Source organism: Neovison vison, chromosome 2 (assembly GCF_020171115.1).
Source record: "Neovison vison isolate M4711 chromosome 2, ASM_NN_V1, whole genome shotgun sequence".
Taxonomy (NCBI): Eukaryota; Metazoa; Chordata; class Mammalia; order Carnivora; family Mustelidae; genus Neogale; species Neogale vison.
The window spans coordinates 143,346,871-143,359,642 of NC_058092.1; the positions used below are offsets into that span (position 1 = coordinate 143,346,871).

At 52.1% G+C, this 12,772-nt stretch overlaps 1 pseudogene; it reads right to left on the reverse strand.

Moving 5' to 3' along the window:
* Positions 1-5,786: 5,786 nt before the first annotated feature.
* On the reverse strand, positions 5,787-5,905 carry LOC122901309 (annotated as a pseudogene).
* Between the last annotated feature and the right edge of the window lie 6,867 nt (positions 5,906-12,772).

A 12,772-nucleotide genomic window follows, 5' to 3' on the forward strand; every position in this document is an offset into this window, starting at 1 on the left:
GCTACCAAGAGCAAGGAATGCTTCTGGAGACAGGAGGGGTTCTGTTGTGTGGCACAGGGACCATATGTTGAACAATAAGTTGGTTTTGGAGAAAAGGCCTCTGGGGGCAGGTGCCTGAAAATCTCAACTAGGGTATTGAAGTTCTAGAGCCATGTCAGTTTCAATCTTCTGACTCAGGGCCTTTGACTTGGATGTCTGCCTGGAGGCAGGTGCTCATTGTGTGTCAGAATGTGCATTAGGGCCAGGGCATTCTTCAAACTTGAGCTGGGCTCAGGGGCTTTGTACTTTGTTCCAAATATTCAGGGTTTGGTCAACCATGAAGGGCAGAATTTCCTTTGGGAAACTAGGAACAGTCGTCCAGTGTGGCACCAGAGACTGTATTCTGGAGGGCATGTGGGCCAGTGCTTTGGGTACTGAAATCTGCCAAAGCCATATAGGTTTAGGTTAAGGGCCATGGTGATTACAGGCCTGATCTGCAGGCCCTGTGGGAAGCTCATAGAGTTCTGAAATTAAGGTGTCATGCAGGCGGTAGCACAGGCTTTTATGTCTGGATTGTGTGTCTAGGACGGTCGCAAAATGTAGGGTAGTCTTCATGGTGTCATGGGAGATTCTTCATCTCTGGGGATTTTGCCAAGAGCCAAGAGTTTGTGTCTCTGGGGGAAGGGAAGATTGCTATTTTCCATCTCAGGAGACCCCCAAAAGAGGGATTCCAGAGACAGGTTCTAAGTGTGGACGAATGGAAAACACGAACACAGGTGAAGATATGGTCCTAGGGACATAGCAGTCCCATTCTACAGGCTCCTGGTCCAGCTACCAAGGGGGTTTGTTTGAAAGCAGGCTCATGCTGAGGGTCAGAAACCTTCTTGTGCCCAAGGAGGCTCCAATGTGTGACCGTAGTCTCATGGGCCATGCAGCTGCTTCCCACTCTGAGGGTTGGATACCCATATCAACAGCCAGGTTTCCTGTCATCATGAAGGAGGAATACTCCTGTGCTTCTGGTTCCCACATAGGCAGGGATTTGAGCTACATTCTGGGGAGAGATGCTTGAATATCCAGGTTGAGTAGATGTGAAGGCTTCAGGTCATGGCAGGTTCCACCTGCTGGATATGCACCCCACTCTCTGCATGGCTGACTGGAAGTCATGGCTCCGGCTTTGTCAGACAGAGCCTGACTGCCCATGGCGGCCTATGATATTAGGGTGCTGTCGAGGGCCATGCTGGTGGATCCTCATATAGGGTATCTGGGCAGACTCACCAGGCACTTCTTCTTTCTGCTGGACAGGCAAATTCTGTGTCGTGGCAACAGAAATCCATATCAAGAAGGTTTGGTGACCAGGAGGGTGAGGATGAATTGTAAACACAAGCTACGGTTATTCAGTGCCAAGCGGAAGGCATTTTCAGTGTACAGCGGCTTATTTGGGATATCCTCTACCTGAGTAAGGGTGGATGTCAGATGTTTGCTCACACTGGAGTTTGTGTCTCTGATGACCACGGAATGGAGGAGTGGCATCATGAGGTCATAGAGGATTTCCCACACTGGGCTTGTGAGATGCTCCATACAGCAAAGTTTCCTTCTACTGGATAGGGGGAGTCTGGTTTGTTTGCTCCAGGGTCCCTCATATGGAATGTTAGGGTAGAAGAACTCTCTTGTATCAATGCCTGGAAAGCACAACTCCATTGATCATTGCAGGTGAGGAACATGGCAGGTTAAATATGGTGACTCTGGAGCGAAGTTCCAAGCCGCCTGAATTGACATGGAGTTTCATGATGTTGGATCATAATGCTGGTTGGTATCCATGGAGACGTTAGAATGTTGGTGTAGTCAGGGGTCCATTCCAGATTCTCCTACACTCTGTCTTGGACACAGCTACCAAGAGCAAGGTATCCTTCTGGGGACAGGTTTGGTTCTATTGTGTGGGTCAGAGACCACCTGTTGGAATATAAGTTGGTATTAGAGAACAGGCTTCTGGGGACAGGCACCTGAAAACATAAACTAGGGTATCGATGATGTCCTAGAGGCATGTCACGTTCAATCTTCTGACTCAGGGCCTTTGACTTAGATGTCTGCCTGGACGCAGGTGCTCATTGTGTGTCAGCGGACTCATTTGGATCCAGAGCATTCTTTGAAATTGAGGTCAGCTCAAGTGCTTTGTAATTTTCTCCTAATCTTCACAGTTTGGGCAACAGTGAAGGGCAGAGTACCCTTCGGGAGGGTAGGCTCACTTGTCACTGTGGCACCAGAGGCCCCATCCTGGAAGGAATTTGGGCCAGGGCTTTGGGGACAGAAATCTGCAAACATGAACCTGGGTTAGGGTGAGGGCCGAGGTGATGACAGGCCCGATTTGCAGGCCGTCATTGCAGCTCATAGTGTACTGAAATTAAGATGTCATGAAAGCGGTAGCACAGGCTTTTTTTTCAGAATGTGTGTCCAGGATGGCCACAAATCATAGGGGAGTCTTCATGGATCCATGGGAGAGTCTTTGTCTCTGTGGATACTGCCCAGCTCCCAAGAGTTTGGTGTCTCTGGGGGAAGGGAAGACTGCAGTTTTCCGTCTCAGGGGCCCCCAAAAGAGGGAACCCAAAACAGCTTCTTGGTCTTGGTGCCAGGAAATCATGAACAAGCGTGAGAATTTGGTCCTTGGGAAATGGCAGGCCCGCTCGGCAGTCTCCTGGTCCAACTACCAAGGGTTTTTTTTGAAAGGAGGTTCACGCTGAGGATCACAATGCCTGTTTGGACCCAGGGCAGTTCCTATTGTTAGGGTCCGTGATCAAAGGAACGAGACTGATACAAAGCGAAGGTCAAGCAAAACTTTATTTCGCGCCAAGCATCAGGAATCAAACAACCAGTCAGAGCTACCTCTTACGAAAAGGCGGTGACGATGAACTCAACAAGGTCACTTCCAAGAAGGCCACTCTGGACGAGGCCGCTCTAGATGACGCTGCTGCTCCGCAGATGAGGCCGCTCCATGATTGGAGCCGTTCCCAAGAAGAGGCCGCTCCCAAGACAAGGCCACTGCTCAATGAAGTTGCTCCCCGGACAAGGCCGCTCCCAAGAAGACGCTGTTCTGGACAAGACCATTTCCTGGATGAGGCCACTTCCAATGACGAAGAAGCAACAATGACAAGGAGGACAACCCAGATGACACAGACTCTGCTCCCCACGATGCTACTCTGACCAGGCTTCCACCCGGAGGAAGCCACCACTGCGGACAAGGCCACTTGTGGTTCGGGGTGGCGAGGCATTTTGCAGCGAGGCTGCTGGTGTCTAGGGGCCGTTGGCATCTCAGGGCTGCTCACGCCTCCAGACCGCTGGCATCTAGGGGCTGCAGGTGTCAGGACCGACTGCTGGCATCTAGGGTGTGTAGGCATCAGGACCGCAGGCGTCGAGGGACCGCTGACAACTGGACTGCTGGGCTGCCGTTGGAGGCTGGAGGCTGGAGGCTGGAGGCTGCAGGCGGCGGTGCTCGGGGCCGCCGCCGGAGGCTAGACCGCCGGAAGCTGGAGGCTGGAGGCGGCGGCGCTCGGGGCCGCCCACGGAGGCTGCAGGCTGGAGGCGGCGGCGCTCGGGGCCGCCGCCGGAGGCTGGAAGCTGCAGGCGGCGGCGCTCGGGGCCGCCGCCGGAGGCTGGAAGCTGCAGGCGGCGGCGCTCGGGGCCGCCACCGGAGGCTGCAGGCGGCGGCGCTCGGGGCCGCCGCCGGAGGATGGAAGCTGCAGGCGATGGCTCGGGGCCGCCGCCGGAGGCTGGAAGCTGCAGGCGGCGGCGCTCAGGGCCGCCGGAGGCTGGAGGCTGGACAGCCAAACGCGGTTATAGCTCTTACAAGAGCTGTTACAGCTCTTCTATACACCGTTGACTCCCCTGCTCTTCTGCGACTTCCACCGCTCTCCGCTCCACTTCACCGCTCTCCGCCGACTTCACCGCCTTCCGCGGACTTCACCGCTCTCCGCCGACTTCACCGCTCTCCGCGGACTTCACCGCTCTCCGCCGACTCCATCCCTCCTGTAGCAGCCCCCGGCCCTCCTGCAGCAGCCCCGGCTCTCCTGCAGGAGCCCCGGCTTTCCTGCAGCAGCCCCCCCTTTGACAGCCTGGCAGAGTAACCTTTATGGGGGTGGTAAGCCCCGCCCCTACACAGGTGGCCAATTGAATTCCAATTTTCCCAGTGGATATACATACGGCTTACTGATTGGATGTCTCCATTCAGTCTGCCCCACCCTTACATTCAGGGTCCACAAGCAAGTTCCTCTGGGAGGGGCAGACCCTTACATTCCCCCCTTTTCTTTGGAGATTAGTCAAATCCTTGACTTTTCAGATGGTTCTACCTTATATTGAACATATAAGACTAACATTTTATCGCCCCAATTTTCTTTAGTATAGCAACAATACACTCACAGTTTCTTAGTTTCAGTCTATGGTCAGCAGGGTCTTTTGGCTGCATTTCCCATTTCTGGAGGTCATCCTTACTCTCAGCTCGTTTGACATGACCCGCATGAACCCAGGCCCTGATGCCTTCCACTTTTACTGCCGTGGGGGTGGTTAGGATAACAGTAAATGGTCCCTTCCAACGAGGCTCCAAATTCCCCACTTGATAGCGACGTATCCAAACCAAGTCCCCGGGTTGGTAAGGATGTGGTTCCACCGTCTCTGTTCCAGTATAGGCAGTTTGGATCCCTTCTTTTTAAGACAGACTGTAATGCCTGCAGTGACTGGGGTATAGACTGATCAGTCATTTCTGCTAGGGCAACCTCCTGTAACCTAGGACAGAGCTCCCAAACATTATTTTAAATGGGGTCACCTTGTTTATTACATCGTGCCCTGAGAGTAAAAGGAAGGAGATTTTCTATCCACCGCCAGCCTCCAGAATTAACTTTGTCAAGGTCTTTTCGAGAGTCTGGTTCATTCTCCTTGCTCAGAGCTCTGGGGCCAGTAGGCACACTGTAGTTTCCAGTTAGTGCCTGTGGCCTCGGCCATCTGTAGTGCCTTGGTGAATGCAATCAGCTTTGCTTTTCCACCGAGATCCTATGTGGCAGGGCTGACATCCAGAGTCTCTGCCCAGGAGAAACCATTGCAGCCCCTGCATACCTCTTTTCCACTGACCATGTAACTATTCCCTTCTGTGAACAGAGTCATTTCCGCATCCGGGAGGGGAGTGTCTCTGAGATCCGGGCTTATTCCTGTGACTTGGGTTAAGACCTCCCCACAGTCGTGTGGATGGTCAGCTAGCTCTTCTGGCAGCAGTGTGGCTGGATTTAGCACTGCTGGGGGTCGGAAGGCCACTTTTGGTTCATTGAGGAGAAGGGCCTGATACCCTGTTACTCGGGCGTTCGCCATCCATCGGTCTGGTGGAGTCCGGAGAAGGCCCTTGATAACGTGGGTGGTGGTCAATATGAGATTTTGACCCAGAGTCAATTTGCATGCATCCTTGACCAGGAGGGCCATGGCAGCAATTATGCAGAAGCAAAGGGGGAACCCAGCTGCTACTGGATCTAGTTTCTTGCTAAGATAGACCACTGGCCTTCACCATACCCTAGAGTCTGAGTCAAAACTTCTTTAGTCAGCCCTGCCTTCACATACAAGTGGAAGGGCTTGGTAACATCTGGGATGACCAATGCTGGGGCACACAGTAAGGCTCTTTGTAATTCCCGAAATGCTCCTTCTGCCTCAGCTGTCCACACTCTACCATAGTGAGTCCTCCCTTAGCCAGTTCGTAGAGAGGTTGTGCCATCTCCGTGAAGGTAGCATCCACAGCCTGCAGTAGCCCACCGTCCCAAGAAATTCCCTCTTGGAGATCAAAGCAAAAGCAACCGGTATTCCCTGGAAGTCTTCCATCCAAGTACTAACCAGGCCCGACCCTTCTTAGCTTCCAAGATCAGACGAGATCTGGCGCCTTCAGGGTGGTATGGCCGTAGACAATCATAAGGTTCTTACCCGATATTCAGATGAGTGTACGTGACACCCTATATAACATGGAACCGTCCTCCCCTTGCTGGAGGAAGCTGAACTTTCTCATACCCTACTGTTACCTTAATTTGTCCAGGCTTGGTTGGCTAACATATCTCTCTCGTTCATAGTTACATTGGCCCCCGACCTTCTTGGGCTACTGATGCCTTGTGGTCATACCCATTCTGTACAAAGGAGGAGGTAGTGGAGGGTTTCTAAGTGCTTGGAACAGAATGATGTTTCAGACAGATGGACATGTTGTTCAAAGATGCAGAGGCTGCAGAGAGCCAGCATATTCAGAAACGTGCCAGCAGCTGCACTTGTATCAATCGGGTCAGGTCCCTGGCAGCCTCTGATGGCCAAGATTTGAAGCCTTGACTCCCGAGCTCCTCCCATAGGCCCTTGTGTGACCCATCGAGTCCAGACATCAGAGAAGAGGGACGAGCAGCTCACAGAGTTTCAGAGAGTTTTCTTCCTCTTGGAAGATGGCTTCCTAGACTCAAAGTAGACCCTCAGGCTCTCGTTTTTCTAGGGCTGAGAGCCAACACAGAGGTGCTAAGCAGAGTCCAAATTCATTGCACAGAATTTCCCCTGTTCCATCTCCCAGATTCTGGGTGGAGGAGCCCAGAGAGAACAGCTGTGATCTGCTCTGCCATTAGAGCAGGGCTGTCCCTGGATGCTGTCCTGCTCGTGTCCCTCGTGGGAACTTAGGAGCGTCTTATTTAAGGTCTGTCTGTATAAACCCTGGACTGGGCTACTCCATGGAGTAGATGACCGTTATGCCATATGAAGCCCTGCAAGATTTAGGGTGCAGTCCATTCAGACTCCATAGTGGAAGCGGTGGAGCCATAGAGATACATTCACACAGTCAGGCATTTTCCAGATTCAAACAGGTTGGACATCCTCCCCTTTTGGTATCCCTGGCTAATGGGAGGTGATCAGTCTCCCCTTCCATTCTTTTACGAATGGATTTAGCTCTGACAGTGGCCTTAGGGCTGTTTATCTCTCTTTTACATATCTCCTACTTTTTACATACAGAGTTGCTTTTCTCATTTCCATCAGTCTTAATTACACTTAACAGAATTTTGTACTCTTAGAAATACCTTAACCTCTACTTAACACTAAATATAAACCAATGGTGAGTTGTTACAACAGAATTCTTTAGATGGCAAATTTATCAATCAATTAAGCACAGAATGTGTTCACCAGCAGATTTCAAAAGTACAAACCCAGTTCCAGCAAACAGCGCCCTAGCATTTCATCCCATTTGGTTAGGATCTAGATGTCCAACAAATTTAACTCCATTTGTCATTCAAGCAACCCTTCACAGTTTCAGGTTATCAGAGACTTCGGAAGCCACTTTAACAATTACTCATTAAACCCTTGAAACAGACAGTTAACCATCAGCCCAGCCATCCCTTCGCCAACAGACCTCATGTTCCACCTGGGCCCATTCCACTTCAGATGCCATGCTTTCCCTGCCAGCAAGGGGGAGGGGCCAGGCAGTCCACGTCGGGCCAGAGAAGGCAAGGAATTCCCCGAAACAAAAGAAGTTTCGGCAGCTGCTTGGGAATATTCCTTAAAGTCTCTGTCTCGAGGTTGGTTCATCCCACAGTACCAGTTCTGCTTACCAAAAGTGGCCCACTAGGCACTTATTTTCCATGCCCGGCTCTAATGAGCATCAGCATTGGACACCTTAACCCGGCATTTGACTAACTCCAGGTAGCTCGTTATAGCCCTTAACACACAAAATGAGTGAGGGAGAAGCCCCACATCTATTATGAGGAACAGAGAGATGAAAGCTAGCGTCCCCTTACTCTCTGCTTGCCACATTCCTTCAACCATAACAAAACACAATAGACAACAAAAAACTAAAAACAAACAAATAACCACAACCCCAGTGGCCCTCGTCCAGAGCCTGCTGCTGGGGGGGGGACTTCCTTTCCTGAGCTCCATGAGCTTTTTCATATTTTCCTATTATCTTGTTATTTACCTTTCTATTTGTTGTTCCTTTAGAGTTTCTATAACCTTTAAATGGTTTATTGAAATGTATACTTTAAAAGGATGAATTGTGTCCATTCAAGTTCTGGACATTTTCACCATCCTAAATGAAACCCCATTCAAACATTGGTCACTCCCATCTCTTGGCAACCTATCTTAAGTAACTATTAATTTACTTTCTTTTCCTATAGATCTGAGTTTTCTGGACATTTCACATATAAACAGGATCATACATGTAGTCTTTTATCACTGGCTTCTTTAATTTGGCCTAATGTTTTCAAGGGTCATCGATATTATAGCATATATCAGTTGCCTTATAGAGTACAATACAGGTTTCTGATCCTTTTAAAATTTTGTATATTGTATGAGGTAGAAGTTTAACTTCATCCTTTAAAACAGGTGCTTACTGCTATAATTTCCCTTTAAGTACTGTTTTAATGGCATTCCATAAGCTTTGGTGTGTTGTTTTTGTTTTTGTATAGCCCAATGGATTTCCTAATCGGATTTTTCCCTTTGTCCTCCTGACCAAATTTATGGAGTGCATTGATTTCTATGCACTTTTTTAATTTACCCAGAGCTTGCCACTGGTGGGGGCTATCTTTATCCCCAACCGTCTAAGGGGACTTGAACCCCTCAACTGTCAAAGGGAAGGCAGGGGACTCGAACACCCCGACCGCCCAGGGGGACCCGAACCCCCCCGACGGCGCAGGGGGACTCGAACCCCCCCCGACGGCGCAGGGGGACTCGAACCCCCCGACCGCCCAGGGGGACTCGAACCCCCGACCGCGCAGGGGGACTCGAACCCCCCGACCGCCCAGGGGGACTAGAACCCCCTGTCGATCTATCAGCAGAGGGATGGGGCGTACCCGCATCCACTCCAGCCCTGGGGAACATGGCTGCGTCCAGCTTCTCCCCGGTGGGCTATACCCTGGAGCTCCAACCAGACAGACGGATAGGATCCCAATACCTCGGAACCCAATACTTCGAAACCCAATACCTCGAAACCCAATACCTCGAAACCCAATACTTCGAAACCCAATACCTCGAAACCCAATACTTCGAAACCCAATACCTCGAAACACAATACTTCGAAACCCAATACTTCGAAACCCAATACCTCGAAACCCAATACCTCCGGAGGCTTTCCCTAAAAATTCTGATGCTGGCTCAGTTCTCGTCGTTTGATCCCGGACGAGCCCCCAAATGTTAGGGTCCGTGATCAAAGGAACGAGACTGATACAAAGCGAAGGTCAAGCAAAACTTTATTTCGCGCCAAGCATCAGGAATCAAACAACCAGTCAGAGCTACCTCTTACGAAAAGGCGGTGACGATGAACTCAACAAGGTCACTTCCAAGAAGGCCACTCTGGACGAGGCCGCTCTAGATGACGCTGCTGCTCCGCAGATGAGGCCGCTCCATGATTGGAGCCGTTCCCAAGAAGAGGCCGCTCCCAAGACAAGGCCACTGCTCAATGAAGTTGCTCCCCGGACAAGGCCGCTCCCAAGAAGAGGCTGTTCTGGACAAGACCATTTCCTGGATGAGGCCACTTCCAATGACGAAGAAGCAACAATGACAAGGAGGACAACCCAGATGACACAGACTCTGCTCCCCACGATGCTACTCTGACCAGGCTTCCACCCGGAGGAAGCCACCACTGCGGACAAGGCCACTTGTGGTTCGGGGTGGCGAGGCATTTTGCAGTGAGGCTGCTGATGTCTAGGGGTCGTTGGCATCTCAGGGCTGCTCACGCCTCCAGACCGCTGGCAACTGGACCGCAGATGTCTCAGGACTGCAGGCGTCGAGGGACCGCTGACAACTGGACTGCTGGGCCGCCGTTGGAGGCTGGAGGCTGCAGGCGGCGGCGCTTGGGGCCGCCGCCGGAGGCTAGACCGCCGGAAGCTGGAGGCTGGAGGCGGCGGCGCTCGGGGCCGCCCCCGGAGGCTGCAGGCTGGAGGCGGCGGCGCTCGGGGCCGCCGCCGGAGGCTGCAGGCGGCGGCACTCGGGGCCGCCGCCGGAGGCTGGAAGCTGCAGGTGGCGGCGCTCGGGGCCGCTGGAGGCTGGAGGCTGGACCGCCAAACGCGGTTATAGCTCTTACAAGAGCTGTTACAGCTCTTCTATACACCGTTGACTCCCCTGCTCTTCTGCGACTTCCACCGCTCTCCGCTCCACTTCACCGCTCTCCGCCGACTTCACCGCCTTCCGCGGACTTCACCGCTCTCAGCCGACTTCACCGCTCTCCGCGGACTTCACCGCTCTCCGCCGACTCCATCCCTCCTGTAGCAGCCCCCGGCCCTCCTGCAGCAGCCCCGGCTCTCCTGCAGGAGCCCGGGCTCTCCTGCAGCAGCCCCCCTTTGACAGCCGGGCAGAGTAACCTTTATGGGGGTGGTTAAGCCCCGCCCCTACACAGGTGGCCAATTGAATTCCAATTTTCCCAGTGGATATACATACGGCTTACTGATTGGATGTCTCCACTCAATCTGCCCCACCCTTACATTCAGGGTCCACAAGCAAGTTCCTCTGGGAGGGGCAGAACCTTACATTATGAGTGGCAGTGGTTTCATGGGCAATGCAACTTGTTCCCACTCTGAGGGTTGGACACAAATTTCAACAGCCAGGTTTCCTGCCTTCGGGAAGGAGGAGTACTCTTGTGCTTCAGGTTCCCCCTTAGACAGGGATTTGATCTTTGGTCTGGGAACATATGCCTGAATACCCATGTTGAGTAGAGCTGATGGCTTCAGGCCACATTAGGTCCCACCTGCAGGATATGGGGTCCACTGTCTGCGTGGCTGTCTGGAGGTCATGATTCAGGCTGTGTCAGACACAGCCTGTGTGCCCATGGCAGCCTATGATATTAGGGTGCGGTCAAGGGCCATGCAGGTGGATCTTCATGTGGGGTTTATGGACAGACTCACCAGGCACGTCTTCTGTCTTTGGGGTAGGCAGAATGCTTTGTTTTGGGTCCAGAATTCCCTCTCAAGAGTGCTTGGTGACCAGGAGGGTGAGGATGGAATTGTAAACACAAGCTATGGTTAAATTCAGTGCCAAGCAGAAGGAAGCCAGTGTGCACTGGCAGATTCGAGATACCAACACCTGAGTGAGGGCGGATGTCAGATTCTTGCTCATAATGGACTTTGTGTCTATGATGACCACCAAATGGAGGCGTGGTGTCACGAGGCCATGGAGGATTTCCCACGCTGGTGCTTGTAAGATGCTCCAAATAGCAAACTTTCCTTGTACTGGACAGGGTGATTCTTGTTTTTTGGCTCCAGGGTCCCCTTATGGACAGTTTGGGTAGCAGAGTTCTCCCTATGGATGCGTGGAAAGCACACCTCCATTGACCATTGAAGCTGAGGAACATGGAAGTTTCGATCTCTAGGCTCTGGGGCGAGGTTCCAAGCGGCCTGAGTTGACATGGAGTTTCATGCTGTTGGATCATAAGGATGGTTTGTATCCAGGGAGACGTTAGAATGTTGGTGTGGTCAGGGGTCATGCAGGATTCTCCTACACTGAGTCTTGGACATAGCTACCAAGAGTAAGGTATGCTACTGGGGACAGAAGGGGTATGTTGTGTGGCTTACAGACCACATGTTAGCATATAAGTTGGTATTGGAGAAAAGGCCTCTGGGAACAGGCCTCTGACAATCTAAGCTAGGGTATTGATGAAGTCTTAGGGGCATTTCAGGGTCAATCTTCTGACTCAGGCCCTTTAACATGGGTGTCTGCGTGGAGGCAGGTGCTCATGGTGTGCCAGAATGTGCATTTAGGTCCTGAGTTTTCCTTGCAGTTGAGGTGGTCTCAGGGGCTTTGTACATTGCTCCTAATCTTCAGGATTTGGGCAACACTGAGGGGCAGAATTTCCTTCGGGAGGTTAGGCATAGTCGTCCAGTGTGGCTCCAGAGTCCCCTTCCTGAGGGCATGTGGGTCAGGGCTTTGGTGACACAAATATGCAAACAGGAACTAGGATTAGGGTGAGGGCCAAGGTGATCACAGGCCCAATCTGCAGGCTCTGAGGACAGTTCATAGTGTACTGAAATTAAGGTGTCATGGAAGCACTAGCACAGGCCTTTCTGACTGGACTGTGTCCAGGATGGTCGCAAAAAGCAGGGTTGGCTTCATGGGACCATGGGAGATTCTTCATCTCTGGGGATTCTGCCCAGCTCCCTAGAGTTTGGTGTCTCTGGAGGAAGGGAAGACTGTGGTTTTCTGTCTCAGAGGAACCCCAAAAGAGGGATTCCTGAGATATGTTCTAGGTCTGGGCACCTGCAAACACGAATGAGGGTGAGGTTTTGCCCCAAAGGACCTCACAGGCACGCTCTGTAGGCTTCTGGCCCAGCTACTGAGGGGGTTTGTTTGAAAGCAGGATCATGCTGAGGGTCACAATGCCTGTTTGTGCTCAGGGAGGCTCCCATGAGTGGACGTGGTCTCATGGGCCATGCAGCTGGTTCCCAGTCTGAGGATAGGACACCCATCTCAACAGCCAGGTTTCCTGCCCTCATGAAGGAGGAGTACTGTTGTGCATCAGGTTCCCCCATACTCAGGGATTTGAGCTACGGTCTATTGAGAGATGCCTGAATATCCAGGATGAGAAGATGTGACTGCTTCGGGCCAAGACAGGTTCCAACAAAAGGTTATGGGGCCCACTGTCTGTGTGCTTGACTGGAGGTCGTGGCTCAGGCTGTGTCATACAGAGTCTGAGTGTCATGTCGGCCTATGATATTAGGGTGCCGTCGCAGACCATGCAGGTGGATCCTCATGTAGGGGTTATGGGCAGATTCACCAGGCACTTCTTCTTTCTATGGGGAATGCAGAATGCTGCGTTGTGGCTCCAGAATTCCCT